This window comes from Sciurus carolinensis, chromosome 4 (assembly GCF_902686445.1).
Source record: "Sciurus carolinensis chromosome 4, mSciCar1.2, whole genome shotgun sequence".
NCBI classification, from domain to species: Eukaryota; Metazoa; Chordata; class Mammalia; order Rodentia; family Sciuridae; genus Sciurus; species Sciurus carolinensis.
The window spans coordinates 73,983,290-74,000,012 of record NC_062216.1 but is presented as its reverse complement, the minus strand read 5'-3'; the positions used below and the strand labels follow the sequence as shown (position 1 = coordinate 74,000,012).

At 36.6% G+C, this 16,723-nt stretch overlaps 1 pseudogene; it reads right to left on the bottom strand.

Moving 5' to 3' along the window:
• Nucleotides 1–16,723, bottom strand: part of LOC124982757 (protein tyrosine phosphatase domain-containing protein 1-like) — a 55,422-nt pseudogene that overhangs the window by 2,624 nt on the left and 36,075 nt on the right.

The following is a 16,723-nucleotide window of genomic DNA, read 5'->3' as shown; positions in this document are numbered from 1 at the left end:
AGCTGTCAGGGAGGATCCACTGTGAGCTTGCTCACCTTGTTCTTGGCAGTGTTCAGTTCCTCCTTTCTGGCCTCTCCATGAGCTGACAGAGAAACCCTGGACTCAGTAGGGGGACTGACTGGAATTTCGGTGTTGCCATCCTCTTAACATGTAATTCTTGTCATCCAGATGATAGAACCTTTATTAGAAGATTAAAAGGACAATGATTGAGCAATGGGAGCAGACATAAAGTTACCAGAAGTCTTAATAGTGGCTGTAGCCAAAAGGTCAGCAAGTAAGCTTTAATGTTTTATTTGCCTATACACATTCCAGGATTTCAATTTCTTTTTTCAAAAAAAAATCATGATCAGACTAAAACTAATTCAGGGAAAACATGATTTCGCAGAGTCTCTTGATAGTTATTATCAGACACTCATGCGTCAGACCTCTTTCTCTATAGCCTCTCTACTTAATTTTGGTAGGGCTGACCCAAGTGTGCATCTCATGTTGTATTAAAAGAATACACTCTTAAAGAATATTCTTTCCTTTGAAATGTCCATGTATGGCTGTGTTTTGGTTACACAGTACTGTGTTTAAGAACAAACTGGTCAAAAATTGACCTTCTTCCTATCTATTACTATGGTCCTCTGAGGTTCCTCAGAGGTTCCTTTTGGGAACTTGTGAAAAGCCTTTTTGCTCCTTCACCTTTTCTCTACTAGTTGTGCTGTCTGCCAGGATGGGTCAGGGTCTTGCTGACCACACCTGGCTTCCCTTGGAAGCATCAGGGATATTTCCCTCTTCAATAATCCTCCTCTTTGCAAAATGTACACTGACTGACTTCCTTTTGTGTAGGATCCTCATGATCAACCTGATCAGGACATCAGATGACCCACCAGATTTGCACAGCCTTTAGAAGGGTTCTATCATTCCTGGATCCTGGATGACTTTAGGATGCAAGGGTCTAAATACTGTCATCTCTCTTCTTAGCTTTTTTACTTGCATGGCTTTGATCTCCAAGATTTGGTTTGAAATACCCAGCAGGTCACTTTCACCATACGTGAAGTGGGAATAATAGGTTTTAACCTTAAGGTCTATAATTTTTACTGTAACCCCTTTTCATTAACCAGGGTCAGTGTTAGTACTGAGAGTCAGCATTATCTTCTAATATAAGTGATGGTTTATTATCTCAAATTAATCCAGTTTGTACTAACTTTTGCTTCCCCTTCATCATTTTCTGTCTTCTTCTGTTTCATTGAATATGTGTAATATTTCATTTTGATCTTTCTACCGTCTTTTTAACTAAACTTCTTGGCATAAGTTTCCATTAGTTCCTGTAGGTATTGTTATATGAACTGTTACCACAGTTAATATTCTACCACTTTAGGTAAAATCTAAGAACTTCATAGCAGTGTAACTCAAATTATCCCCTTCCCTGTTTTACTTATGTTTCGTAGGTTCATCTAGGCTGTCACAAATGAGAAAATATCTTCTTTTTATGGATGAATAGTTAACCTTTGTATATGTGTCCCACAATTATTTACACATGTATCCATTCATTTCCCTAAATGTAGTCAGATAATGTCTGATAAGAACACCAAAAATACACAGTGGGGAAAGAAAAATAATTCCAATAAATTATATTGGAAAAACTGGGCATATGCATGCAGAAGAATAAATTTAACTCCTTGTCTTATTCCACATATGAATATTAAATTGGAAAGGATTAAACTTTTAAAGGTAGAAATCTAAAACTCCAGGAAGAAAACATAAAGAAAAATCTCCTTGATATTGGTTTTAGCAATTAATTTTTGGATCAGACAGCAAAAACAAACTAGTAGAACTATATTAAACAAAAAGTTTCAGTACAGACAAGCAAAAAAAAATGACAAAATTAAAAAGCAACTTATGGAATTGGAGAAAATATTTGCGAATTATGGATATGATAAACATTTAATATCTAACATTTATGAAAGTCATACAACTCTGCATCACAAAAGAACCCAATTTACTTTATATACATGCATTTATACCTATGATCCCAGAACTTTTACATGCTAGTTTTACACTTCTCAATCCTCTATCTTGCTGCAATTTCCATTAATCAAATATATTAATAGTTCTCATATGTCCACTACCAGTTTTTAATTATACATTTTACTATGCTTTTGTAATTGTTCTGCAAATTAAAACATGCATCCATGATTTGTTAAAGCCTCATAGAAATGATTACTTTTACCACTTTATTGAATGATAGAACATCACTAGACTTAACATTATTTAAGCTATTTTCCAGTGTGACCATACACCTTTTTGAGGTAGAGAGAACAATGGTTTCATCACAGTGAAGACTAGAATACTGATATCCTTCACATTAAGATATATAATCATGTAAAGCATGATATGAGGAAATTAATTCACTTAATGTAATTATGGTACTCTTCCAAAGGAAAACATAAAGATTGTTTTTGTACTTGAATGTATGTGCACAGATAGAGGTAGAATAGAAATGATATGTGCCTATAGTTTATTTTTGTGTGTTCATTTTTCTAACTCTTTCCTTTGAGAGGATCTAGAAATAACTAAATACCAGCAAGGAGTTAACTCAAAAATTTAACTTATTTTGGTTTTGGCATACGTATAACATAATTGAAACCACGTTTGATTCCAAGGCAGGGAAAAATACTATAAACCAGGACCATCTTGTTATTCACTAAAGTATCAATATGGGAAAAATTCTGTAATTCTCCCCAGAGAAACATCTGAATAGGTGAAAATTATGTTTTATATAACCAAAGCAGGCATTTAATAGAGAGGAATATTTGTTCAAGAAATCTGAATAAATATCATTATATAGGATAAGTCTACTCTATTTGAATCATAACTCATCCCCCCCATTTCAGTAAAATGAAAGTTGATGGGTACAGTGAAGAACACAAGCCTCCTCTCTACCACACTGTCATCTGGTGTTACGGTACCTCTCTAATGTCAGGAGGGCTACCACCATTTCTCACCCTCTCCCCAGCTAGGTCAAGGGTTGAGGTTCCATACTAAGAAAAGCAACAGAGAGGACCAGATAATACATCAGTTTAGGACTCTAGTTACAGAGGAAGAATCTAAGTCCAAATAAAGTGGGTTTTAACCCCAGCTCCAGAGATGTGGGAAGTTTTGCTCTGGAGTTTTGTTCTGTAAGAACAGAAAGATCTCCAGTTGTCAGAGTGTACACTGACTTTATTTGGGACAGAGAATGAGGACAATTGGGACTATATCAAACCAAAAGCAATTGCATAACAAATTAACAATAGACAAAAATGAAAAGAATGAAAAGGCAACGTGTAGAATAAAAAAAATCTTCATATATGTATATGTATATAAAATAAGGGATTAATACTTCCAAAATGTTTTGACTGTTTAGGAGCCTCTGGAAAACAATAGAAAGTTTGCTAGCATTTAAGTGAAGCTGGTAGTTCCATAAGATCAACAAGATAACCATAGTCCGCTGGAAGATTAATTCAGAAAAAAAAAATAGGGAAATAGACAAGTATTCCTGGTGTCAATCCAAACAAGGAATTATTTAAAGGAGCGTAAATTCAATTGGATCACACAGAGGAGCAAAGTATGACCCAAGGCATTACAGTGAACTAAATCAAATTTAACGTTCAAAATGGTTGTGAAATAATACATCAAAACTATGATCAAGAATTTAAGTAATTCAGCCAGTCACAGTGCACAGGCCTGTGATCCCAGCTGCTTGGGAGGCTGAGGCAGGAGGATCTCGAGTTCAAAGCCAGCCTCAGCCAAAGAGAGGCACTAAGTGAATCAGTGAGACCCTGTCTCTAAATAAAATACAAAATAGGGTTGGGGATGTGGCTCAGTGGTCAAGTGCCCCTGAGTTCAATCTCTAGTATCAAAAAAAAAAAAGTAGGTAATTAAAAATGAGCATAACTAAGTCACATATACCCACACATACACACAAAACCCAAAATGAGACAACAAATCTAAATGCTAAGTACAGTGGATATGTAAATATAACTAAAATTAAGGGAAAATAATAACTATATCATTTAGCTCTCAGTGGATCCCTGATGCTAAGAAAACTAATGTTAGAATTCCTGATCTTCCAAGTGTAGGAGTCCCCCTGACCTACAGATTTAGTTGAAATTTCAGGAGAGTTAAACCCTAAAAAGAGGTAAACCAGATGTAGTCTTTGCCTTAACAAAATTGCCATTCACATTGACTTATTCTGATTAGATTTGTCTTCCTGTTTTAAAAATAAAAGATAGAAAACTAATATCAAATAGGAGCAAAATTTCTTATTTGAAAATGTCTATCATTCAATAAAAACTGTTTAGAAAAGGTGAGAGAATAAAGTAGTGGGAGATAAATAAACAATAGAAACAGAGCTACAGATGATAGAAGTCTGACAAATAGACAAAAACATGAAAATAACAATCATCCAGACTCCCACCTCTGCTGAGTGTATAGAAAATCACAAATAATATTTTTCCTGCCTCAACAATGAAGAGAAGATCAATGAACTACAAATTATGCCTTTTCTTTTTTCAGCTTTCTCTTCTAACAGAAACCAAAAGTCATCCAAGTAACCCAAATTCCTACATAGGTAATTCACTCAAAAAAAAAAAGGACATAAGATAAATTTCTAATGAATTGTTAAAGGTAAAGTGTGGGCTGCTTTGTCAGTTTGGAATAGTTGAAGTAGCAGACACAAGGGTACCTCACGCTCACAGTATCTTCTTCCTGGCTTTCCGCTGGGAGTTTAGTACAAAAACTAGAGCAACACATGAGATAATATGGGAAACATCTATGTCAGAGCACAAGAGTTGATCAACACCAGCTGACAGAGAGAGAAGCAAAACCCTGAAGCAAACTCCTTGTTTGAAGGTCAACCGCCCTTTCACTTCAGGGTCCAGACAAATTTCAAAGTCAGCCTCAGCAACTTTAGCAAGATTCTCAGCAACTTAGAGAGATACTGTCTTAAAAGAAAAAATGAAAAGAGCTGGGTATGTGGCTCAATGGTTAAGCCCCCCTGGGTTATATCCCTAGTTAAAAAAAAAAAAAGTCATTGCTTCCAAGGAAGGAGCTGAAGCAAAATAAGTCTTCCTCTTTCTTCCAAAATATCAACAAAGATTTGTTGCTCTTAGGCTGGGGATTTAGCTCAGTGGTGGACCACTTGCAGAGGATGTCCAAGACCTTAGGTTTGATCCCCAGTACACTCTCCCCAGTATCTATCTCTCTATATCTGTCTCTCTCTTTCATACACACACACACACACACACACACACACACACACACACACAAATATTTCACTACTCTTGTTGAATGTTGAAGAAAAACCTCTCTACCTCTTGAATAGTTGCACGACTGTTCTAGGAACCAACATTAACACCTATCAGAGGTCTACTAACTACAAAGGAAGTGGCATAAAATAGTCACCAAAGATCAACCACAGGTACATTTCAGAGTTTGTCCACATGCAAAAAAAATTGTTGTCACAAGGAACTTAGCACCAAGTAACAAGAGTGAGGAATGAATGGGGAGTAAAAACTTTGTCTGCTTGGGTTATAACTAAATGCCACAGACCAGCTGGTTTAAACAGACACTTACTTCTCACAGTTCTCATTCAAAAGATAAAGTAAGAAGGAAAACTACCTAACTCACTCTAGAAAGCCAGCATTACCCTAAGACCAAAGACACAGAAAGAATTACAGAAAAATAAAATTATACACCAATATCTCTCATGAATATAGATTTTAAATCACCAAGAAAATACTAGTAAATAGAGTCCAATGAAGACTAAAAGAATAATGCAACATGATCAAGTAGGATTTATGCCAGGTATATAAGTCTGGTTCCATAATCTAAAATCAATTAATGTAATCCATCACACCAAAGAGAGAAGAAAAATCACGATTATGTTAATACATTCAGAAAAGCATTTAACAAAATCAACACCCTTTCACAATTAAAAGACAGAAAACTACTGATGGAGGAGGAATTTTCTCAACTTGATAAAGAAGTTCTATGAAAAAATTACAGCAGAATAACACATAATGGTGGGAAGATCAAAACATCCCCACTGAGATCAGCAAGAGGCAATGATGTCCCCTCTCACTACTCCTTTTAATATCATACTGGGAGTCCATGGTGATGCAGAAAGACAAGAAAGGAATATAAAAGACACACAGATGAGGAAGAAAGAAGTCTTATTGTCTTTGTTTACAGATTAAAGGATCATCTGTGTAAGAAATCCAAAAGAATAAACACAACAGAATTTTCTGGAACTAATAAGTGACTATAGCAAGGTTACTGCACAAAGGTCAATCACTTTCCTCATATTAAGAATGAATAGATCAGGCCTGCCACACAAATTTACAGCGCCCAGCCCAGGCCCATGTGGTCTAGCATCCACACTGCAGCTGACCACCTATCAACATGGGGGTTGCCTTTGCCCACAAGCATTAATTATTCCAAATCTGGAGGTAGTGGGACAGCACCCTTCTTAGGACACCACATTATCAAGTTCCACTCAGACATCAGGCTACTGAAGAATAGGAGATATGAAGAGTACAGTAAAATTTATTGCAGAATTCTTTTATAATTAGTAGTGTTATTATGATTATTCGTATTATACCTACTATATTCCTAATTTTTTCTTTTATTAATATTTTTCTCACTCCATTTTCCTTTTATCTATCTGTTTCCTTGGAAACTCTTTCTACCTTTTCTCATGCTAACAACCTATTTCTTTTAATTCCACATTCACTATTCCTACAACATAGTACCTCTATAGACTCACTTCTTATCTCATTAACATTATATTTTACACCCCTCCTCATTCATTTTTCACCATTAGAAATTGTGGTTCTTATGCAAACCTATTGGTTTTGCTGTAGATAATACTTTGAACTCATCATCTCTGTTTATTAAGACAACACAGTTAACAACTTAATAGGGACTATTTGGGTTAAGGACACATATTGTTTGGATGGTATGCTGCTAATATTGATGTCTCACCTCAAGGTGAGGTATTGGAAATCTGCAGGGACACTATAAGTCTATAGGGGGGAAACTGCAATACCTTTGATTCTCACTGGTAGAGGGTAAGATACACACACAACATGAGAAAATAAGGGAAGAAAGTGTCCCAAACAAACCTAGATGCTATATCAATAGAACCCAATGACAACATGGCAGAAGAAATGTCAGAAAGGGAGTTCAGAATGTATAATCAAATGATCCCAGAGGTGAATGGTGAGATAAGAAAGCAAAAGCAGGTAATGAATGATTGCACCAGTACAGTTAAAAGAGCAAAAGCAGGAAGCAAAAGATTATTTCAATAAAGAGATAGAGATTCTGGGGAAAAAAAAAAAAACCAGAAATCACTGAAATGAAGGAAACAATAAACCAAATTAAAAACTCAATAGAAAATCCAAGATGGCAAACTAGAGGGTGACTGCATCTCCTTCCGCTCCAGAAACCAGGATTCAAGAAGGGGAGGCATTGAGAGACTCGTACTAAAATAGAGCCACAGGGTGAGTCTCCCCCATTGGGTGAAGCTCGGCCTGGGTGGCAGACCCGGATAGGGGTGGCTTCTCAGAGCAGGGAAGGGCAGCTAGAGTCTTCCCCAGGTAGCCCTGCTCCCTCTGGCAGGAGGCACCTCCCACACAGCCAGCTTCTTGAGCAGGCCCTCCATTGAGAGCCTTTCTGCACAGAACCAGCTCCAAGTCCCGGAGCCAGCAGCAAACTCTGGCTCACAGGCAGCTTCAAGGACCAGGACAGGGCAGCCAGGGACTTCCCAAAGCAGCCCTGCTCCCTCAGCGGCAGGCACCTTTCAAGGCTACCTTCTCAGAGCAGACTGCCCAGTGAGAGCCTTTCTACACAGAGCCAGACACAAGTCCCGGAGCCAGCGAAGACCTCTGGCCTGCAGACAGCCTCTGGGACCAGGGCAGGGCAGCCAGAGACTTCTCCAGGTGACCCTGCTCCCTCTGGCGGCAGGCTCTTTATACGGGGCAATCCAAGATGGCAGACTAGAGGGTGACTGCATCTCCTGTCACTCAAGAACCCAGGATTCAAGAAGGGGAGGCATTGAGAGACTCAGACTAAAATAGAGCCATGGGGTGAGTCTCCCACAATGGGTGAAGCTTGGCCAGGGAGGCAGGGCCGGATAGGGGCAGCTTCTCAGAGCAGGGCAGGGCAGCTAAAGTCTTCCCCAGATAGCCCTGCTCCCTCTGGTGGTGGGCTCCTCACACATGGCCAGCTTCTCAAGTAGGCACCCCAGTGAGAGCCTTTCTACCCAGAACCAGCTCCAAGTACCGAAGCCAGTGGCAAACTCCGGCCCACAGGCAGCTTCAGGGACCAGGACAGGGCAGCCAGTGACTTCCCCAAGCATCCCTGATGTCTCCGGCGGCAGGCACCTTTCATGGCAAGCTTCTTGGAGCAGAACGCCCAGTGAGAGCCTTTCCACACAGAGCCAGCTCCAAGCCCTGGAACCACTAGCAGGTTAGGGGCAGCTTTCTTCAGAATCACTGCATTATCAAGTTCCTCCAAGTCTTCAGGCTACTGAAAGCTGGGAGGTGATATACTGGAAATCTACAGGGACACTATAAGCCAATAGAGGAAATCTGCAATATCTCAGAGTCCCACAGACATCTGACCAATATGAGAAAACAAGGGAAGAAAATGTCCCAAACAAACTACGATACTACATCAATAAAACCCAATGACAGCACAGAGGAAGAAATGTCAGAAAAGGAGTTCAGAATGTACATAATTTAAAACAATCAGGGAAGCAAATGAGGAGATGAAAGAGCAAATGCAGGCATTGAAGGAGGAGATGAAAGAGCAAATGCAGGCATTAAATGATCGCACCAATCAACAGTTAAAAGACCAAATACGGGAAGCAAGAGATCATTTCAATAAAGAGTTAGAGATACTAAAAAAACAAACAAACAGAAATCCTTGAAATGAAGGAAAAAATAAACCAAGTTAAAAACTACATAGAAATATAACCAAAAGGATAGAACACCTTGAAGACAGAACCTCAAACATTGAGGAAAAATATTTAACCTTGAAAACAAAGTTGACCAAACAGAGAAGATGGTAAGAAATCATGAAGAGAATCTACAAGAATTATGGGATATCATGAAAAGGCCAAATTTAAGAATTATTGGAATTGAGGAAGGCTTAGAGAAACAAACCAAAGGAATGAAAAATCTATTCAATGAAATAATATCAAAAATTTCCCAAAACTGAAGACCGAAATGGAAAACTAAGTACAAGAGGCTTATAGGACTCCAAATATACAAAGTAACAACAGACCCACACCAAGGCACATTATTATGAAAATACCTAACATACAAAATAAAGACAGAATTTTAAAGACTGCGAGAGAAAAGAATCAAATTACATTCAGAGGGAAACCAATAAGAACATCAGCAGATTTTTCAATCCAGACCCTAAAATGTAGAAGGGCCTGGAACAACATTTAGCAAGCCCTGAAAGAAAACGCATGCCAACCAAGAATCTTATACCCAGCAAAACTTACTTTCAGATTTGATGACGAAACAAGATCCTTCTATGATAAACAAAAGCTAAAGGAATTTACAAAAAGAAAGCCAGCATTGCAGAACATTCTCAGCAAAATATTCCATAAGGAAGAGATGAAAAACAATGATGCAAATCAGCAACGGGAGGAACTAGCCTAAAGGAATAGTCAAATAAAGGAGAAACCAAATTAATCAAAAAACAAAAATGAGTCAAATGACTGGGAATACAAATCATATCACAATAATAACCCTAAATGTTAAGGGCTTGAACTCATCAATCAAAAGACATAGACTGGCAGATTAGATTAAAAAGAAAAACCCAACAATATGCTGCCTGCAAGAGACTCATCTCATAGAAAGAGATACCCATAGACTGAAGGTGAAAGGATGGGAAAAAACGTACCATCACATGGACACAGCAAAAAAGCTGGAGTATCCATGCTCATTTCAGAAAAGGTGGACTTCAAGCCAAAACTAGTCAGAAGGGGTAAAGAAGGACATTACATACTGCTTAAGGGAAGCATAAATCAGCAAGACATAACAATCATAAATACCTATGCCCCGAACATTGGCTCATCCATGCATGTCAAACAAATCCTTCTTAATTCCAGGAATCAAATAGACCACAACACAATAATACTAGGTGATTTAAACACACCTCTCTCACCACTGGATAGATCCTCCAACAAAAATTGAATAAAGAAACCATAGATCTCAATAACATAATCAACAATTTAGACTTAACGGACATATAGAGAATATACCATCCAATGAAGAACGAATACACTTTCTTCTCAGCAAAACACGGATCCTTCTCTAAAATAGACCATATTTTATGCCACAAAGCTACTGTTAGCAAATACAAGAAGATAGAGATACTACCTTGTATTCTATCATATCATAATGGATTGAAATTAGAAATAAATGACAGAATAAAAAACAGAAACTTCTCCAATACCTGGAGATTAAATAATACACTATTATATGATGAATGGAAAACAGAAGACATCAGTAGGGAAATAAAAAAATTCTTAGAAGTAAATGAGAACAAACACACATCATATCAAAATCTCTGGGACATTAGGAAAGCAGTACTTAGAGGAAGATTTATTTCATGGGGCGCATTCAACAAAAGAAGTAGAAATCAACAAATAAACAACTTAACTCTACAGCTCAAAGCCCTAGAAAAAGAAGAGCAGACCAACACCAAAAGTAGTAGAAGACAGGAAATGATTAAAATCAGAGCTGAAATCAACAAAATTGAAACAAAAGAAACAATTGGAAAAATTAACAAAATAAATAGTTGGCTTTTTAGAAAAATAAACAAAATTGATAAATCCTTAGCCACACTAACAAAGAGAAAGAAGGACAAAACTCAAATTACTAAAATTCGGAATGAACAAGGAAATATCACAACAGACATGAGTGAAATACAAAACATAATTAGAAGCTATTTTGAAAATCTATACTCCAACAAAACAGAAAACCTCGAAGATATTCACAAGTTTCTAGAGACATATGAATTACCTAAACTGAATGAGGAGGACATACACAACTTAAATAAATCAATTTCAAGGAATGAAATAGAAGAGGTCATTAAAAGCCTACCAACAAAGAAAAGTCCAGGACCAGATGGGTTCTCAGTCGAGTTCTACAAAAGCTTTAAAGAAGAACTCATTCCAATACTCCTCAAAGTATTCCATGAAATAGAAGAGGAGGGAACCCTCACAAACTCATTCTATGAAGCCACTATCACCCTGATACCTAAACCAGACAGAGACACATTGAGGAAAGAACATTTCAGACCAATATCCTTAATGAACATCAACGCAAAAAATCTCAACAAAATTTTATCAAGTTGCATACAAAAATATATTAAAAATATAGTGCACCACGATCAAGTGGGTTTTATCCCAGGGATGCAAGGTTGGTTCAACATCCGGAAATCAATAAATGTCATTCACCATATCAACAGACTTAAAGTTAAGAATCCCATGATTATTTCAATAGATGCAGAAAAAGCATTCGATAAAATACAGTATCCCTTCATGCTCAAAACACTATAAAAAGTGGGATAGTGTGAACATTCTTTAACATTGTAAAGGCCATCTATACTAAGCCCATGGCCAATATCATTCTAAATGGTGAAAAACTCAAAGTATTCCCCCTAAAAACTGGAGCAAGGCAGGGATGCCCTCTTTCACTACTTCTATTCAACATCATACTTGAAACTCTAGCCAGAGCAATTAGACAAACCAAAGAAATTAAAGGAATACGAATTGGAAAAGAAGAACTCAAACTATGTCTGTTCGCTGATGACATGATTATATAGTTAGAGGAACTGGGAAATTCCACCAGAAAATTTTAGAACTCATAAGTGAATTAAGTAAAGTAGCAGGTTAGAAGATCAATGCTCATAAATCCAATGCATTTTTGTACATAAGTGATGAATCTTCAGAAAGAGAAGTTAGGAAAACTACCCCATTCACAACAGAATAGAAAAAAAAATAAAATACTTAGGAATCAAACTCACAAAAGAGGTAAAAGACTTTTACAATGAGAACTACAGAACACTAAAGAAAGAAATTAAAGAAAACCTTAGAAGATGGAAAGATCTCCCATGTTCTTGGATATGCAGAATTGATATTGTCAAAATGGCCATACTACCAAAAGTTCTATACAGATTCAGTGCAATTTCAATTAATATCCCAATGATGTATCTTACAGAAATAGAGCAACAATTATGAAATTCATCTGGAAGAATAAGAAACCCAGAATAGCTAAAGCAATCCTCAGTAGAAAGAGCAAAGCAGGGGTTATCGCAATACCAGATCTTCAACTCTATTACAAAGCAATAGTAACAAAAACGGCATGATATTGGTACCAAAATAGACACGTAGATCAATCGTACAGTATAGAGGACATGGACACAAACTCAAATAAATACAATTTTCTCATACTAGACAAAGGGGCTAAAAATATGCAATGGAGAAAAGATAGCCTCTTCAACAAATGGTGCTGGGAAAACTGGAAAACCATATGCAACAGAATGAAATTAAACCCCTATCTCCTACCCTGCAAAAAACTCAACTCAAAATGGATCAAGGACCTTGGAATCAGACCAGAGACCTTGCATCTTATAGAAGAAAAAGTAGGTCCAAACCTTCAACTTGTTGGCTTAGGATCAGACTTCCTTAACAGGACTCTCATAGCACAAGAAATAAAAGCAAGTATCAACAACTGGGATAGATTCAAACTAAAAAGCTTTCTCTCAGCAAAGGAAACCATCAGTAATGTGAAGAGAGAGCCTACAGAGTGGGAGAATATCTTTCCCACTCATACTTCAGATAGAGCACTAATTTCCAGAATCTATAAAGAACTCAAAAAACTCTACACCAAGAAAACAAATAATCCAATCAACAATTGGGCTAAGGAAGTGAACAAACACTTCACAGAGATGTACAAGCAATCAACAGATATATGAAAAAATGTTCACCATCTCTAGTAATAAAAGAGTTGCAAATCAAAACTACCCTACAATTCCATCTCACCCCCATTAGAAAGGTGATTATCAAGAACACAAGCAACAACAGGTATTGGTGAGGATGTGGGGAAAAATGTACACTCATACATTGCTGGTGAGGTTGCAAATTAGTGCAGCCACTCTGGAAAGCAGTGTGGAGATTCCTCAGAAAGCTTGGAATGGAACCACCATTTGACCCAGCTATCCCACTCCTTGGCCTATACCCAAAGGACTTAAAATCAGCATACTACAGAAATACAGTCACATCAATGTTCATTGCTGCTCAATTCACCATAGCCAGATTGTGAAACCAACCTAGATATCCCTCAATAGTTGAATGGATAAAGATAGTGTGGCATATGTATACAATGGAATATTACTCTGCCATAAAGAATGATAAAATTATGGCATTGCAGGTAAATGGATGAAATTGGAGAACATCATACTAATGAGATAAGCCAATCTCAAAAAACTAAAGGACAAATGATCTTGCTGATAAGCGGATGAGGACATATAATGGCGGGTGGTTGGGGTTAGCGTTACGGTTAGGGTTAGGTTTATGGTTAGGGTTAAAGAGGGTGGTAAGAATGGAGGAAGGAAGGACTGTATAGTGGGAAATGAGGGGTGGGAAAGGTGGGGGGAAGGCAAAAAATAACAGAATGAATTAAACAACATTACCATATGTTTATGATTACAATAATGGTATGCCTTGACTCCATGTAGAAATAGAGAAATAACATGTATCCCATTTGTTTACAATAATAAAATAAAAAATAAAAAGTAGAAATGAAAAAAAAAAACTCAATAGAAAGCATCATGAACAGGTTACATCACTTGGAAGACAGAACCTCAGACAATGAAGACTAAATATTTATCTTGAAAACGAACTTGACCAAACAGAGCAGATGGTAAGGAATCATGAAAAGAACCCCCAGAATTATGGGATAACATGAAAAGACCAAATTTAAGAATTATTGGGATTGAGGAAGGCACAGAGATACAAACCAAAGGAATAAGTTATCTATTCAATGAAATAATATCAGGAAATTTCCCAAATCTGATGAATGAAGTGGAAAATCAAATACAAGAGGCTTACAGGACACCAAATGTACAAAATTTCAGCAGATTCACAATGAGGCACATTATAATGAAAATACCTAACATACAAATTAAAGACAGAATTATAAAGGCTGAGAAGGAAAAAAATCAGAATACATTCAGGGGGAAACAATACATATATCACCAGATTTCTCAGCCCAGACCCTAAAAGCAAGAAGGTCTTGGAACAACATATTTCAATCCCTGAAAGAAAATGGATGCCAATGAAGAATCTTATACCCAGGAGAACTTATCTTCAGATTTGATAACGAAATAAAATCCTTCCATGATAAACCAAAGTAAAAGAATTTACAAATAGAAAGCATGCACTACAGAACATTGTCAGCAAAATGTTCCATGAGGAAGAAATGAAAAACAATAATGCAAGTCAGCAAAGGGAGGAACTTCCCTAAAAGAATAGCCAATTAAAGGAGAAACCAAGTCAAGTTAAAAGCCAAAAATAAGTCAAAATGACTGATAATACAAACAATATCTCAATAATAACCCTGAATGTTAAAGGCCTAAACTCATGAATCAAAAGATATAGACTGGCAGATTGGATTAAAAAGAAAGACCCAACAATATGCTGCCTTTAAGAGATTCATCTCATAGAAAAAGATGCCCACAGACTAAAGGTGAAAGGTTAGGAAAAAACGTACCATGCACATGGACTCAGTAAAATAGTGGGAGTTTCCATCCTCATTTATAGATCAGACTTCAAGACAAGGTTAGAATGAATAAAGAAGGATATTTCATACTGCTTAAGTGAAGCATAAGTCAGCAAGAAATAAGTCATAAATATATATGTCCCAAACAATGGCTCATCCATATATGTCAAACAAATCCTTCTCAGTTTCAGGAACCAAATAGACCACAACACAATAATATAGGTGACTTTAACATACCTCTCTCACCATTGGATAGATCTTCCAAAAAAAATTGAACAAAGGAACCATAGAACTCAACAACACAATAATTTAAACTTCACAGGCATATATAGAATATTCCTTCCATCAATGAGAGAATACACTGTCTTAGCAGCACATGGATCCTTCTCCAAAATAGACCATATGTTATGCCACAAAGTTACTCTTAGCAAATGGAAAAGGAGAAAGATTCTACCTTGCATTCTATCAGATCATAATGAAATGAAATTAGAAATCAACAATAAAATAAAAAACATAAACTACTCCAATGCCTGGAAACTAAACAATACACTATTGAATGATGCATGGATAACAGAAAACATCAGGGAGAGATAAAAAAAATTCTTAGGGGTAAACAAGAAAAATGATACAACATATCAAAATCTCTGGAACACTGTGAAAGCAGTACTAAGAGGAAAATTCATTGCATGGAGCACATTCAAGAAAAGAAGAAGTCAACAATTAATTGACCTAACATTACAGATCAAAGCCCTAGAAAAAGAAGAACATATCAACACCAAAAATAGTAGAAGACAGGAAATAATTAAAATCTGAGATGAAATCAATGAAATTGAAACAAAAAAATACGAAATTTGACAAAAGAAAAAGTTGGTTCTTTGGAAAAATAAAGAACATTGATAAACCCTCAGCTACACTAATGAAGAGAAGGAGAGAGAAAACTCAAATTATTAAATTTGATATGAAAAAGGAAATATCATGACAGACACTATTGAAATACATAACATAATGAGAGCTACTTTGAAAATCTATAGTCCAACAAAATAGAAAATATTGAAGACATGGACAGGTTTCTAGAGACATGATCCACCCAAACTGAATCTGGAAGACATACACAATTTAAATAGATCAGTTTCAAGCAGTGAAATAAAAGAAGTCACCAACATCCTACCAACTCTGAAAAGTCCAGGATCAGATGGATTCTCAGCTGAGTTCTACAAGACCTTCAAAGAAGAACTCATTCCAATACTCCTTCTCAAAATATTCCATAAAATAGAAGAGGGAACCCTTCGAAACTCATTACATGAAGCTAATATCACCCTGATACCAAAACCAGACAAAGACACATAGAGGAAAGAAAATGTCAAACCAACATTCCCAATGACCTTAGATGCAAAAATTCTTAACAAAATTTTAGAAAATTGCATACAAAAAGATATTAAAAAGATAGTGCACCATGATCAAGTGGGTTTCATCCCAGGAATGCAAGGTTGGTTCAACATTCAGAAATCTATACATGTAATTCACCACATCAACAGATTTAAAGTTAAGAATCACATGATTATTTCAATAGATGCTGAGACAGCACTTGATAAAATACAATAAACCTTTATGTACAAAACACTAGAAAAAATAGGGATAGTAGGAACACAAGAACATACCTCAACATTGTAAAGGCTATCTATGCTAAGCCCATGGCATTCCCCCTAAAAACTGGAACAAGGCAGGATGCCCTCTTTCAACACATCTATTCAACATCACCCATGAAACTATAGTCAGAGCAATTAGTCAGACCAAAGAAATACAAGGAATACAAGTAGGAAAAGAAGAGTTCAAACTATCACTATTTGCTGATGACATGTGTCTATATTTAGAGGAGCTAAAAAATTCCACAA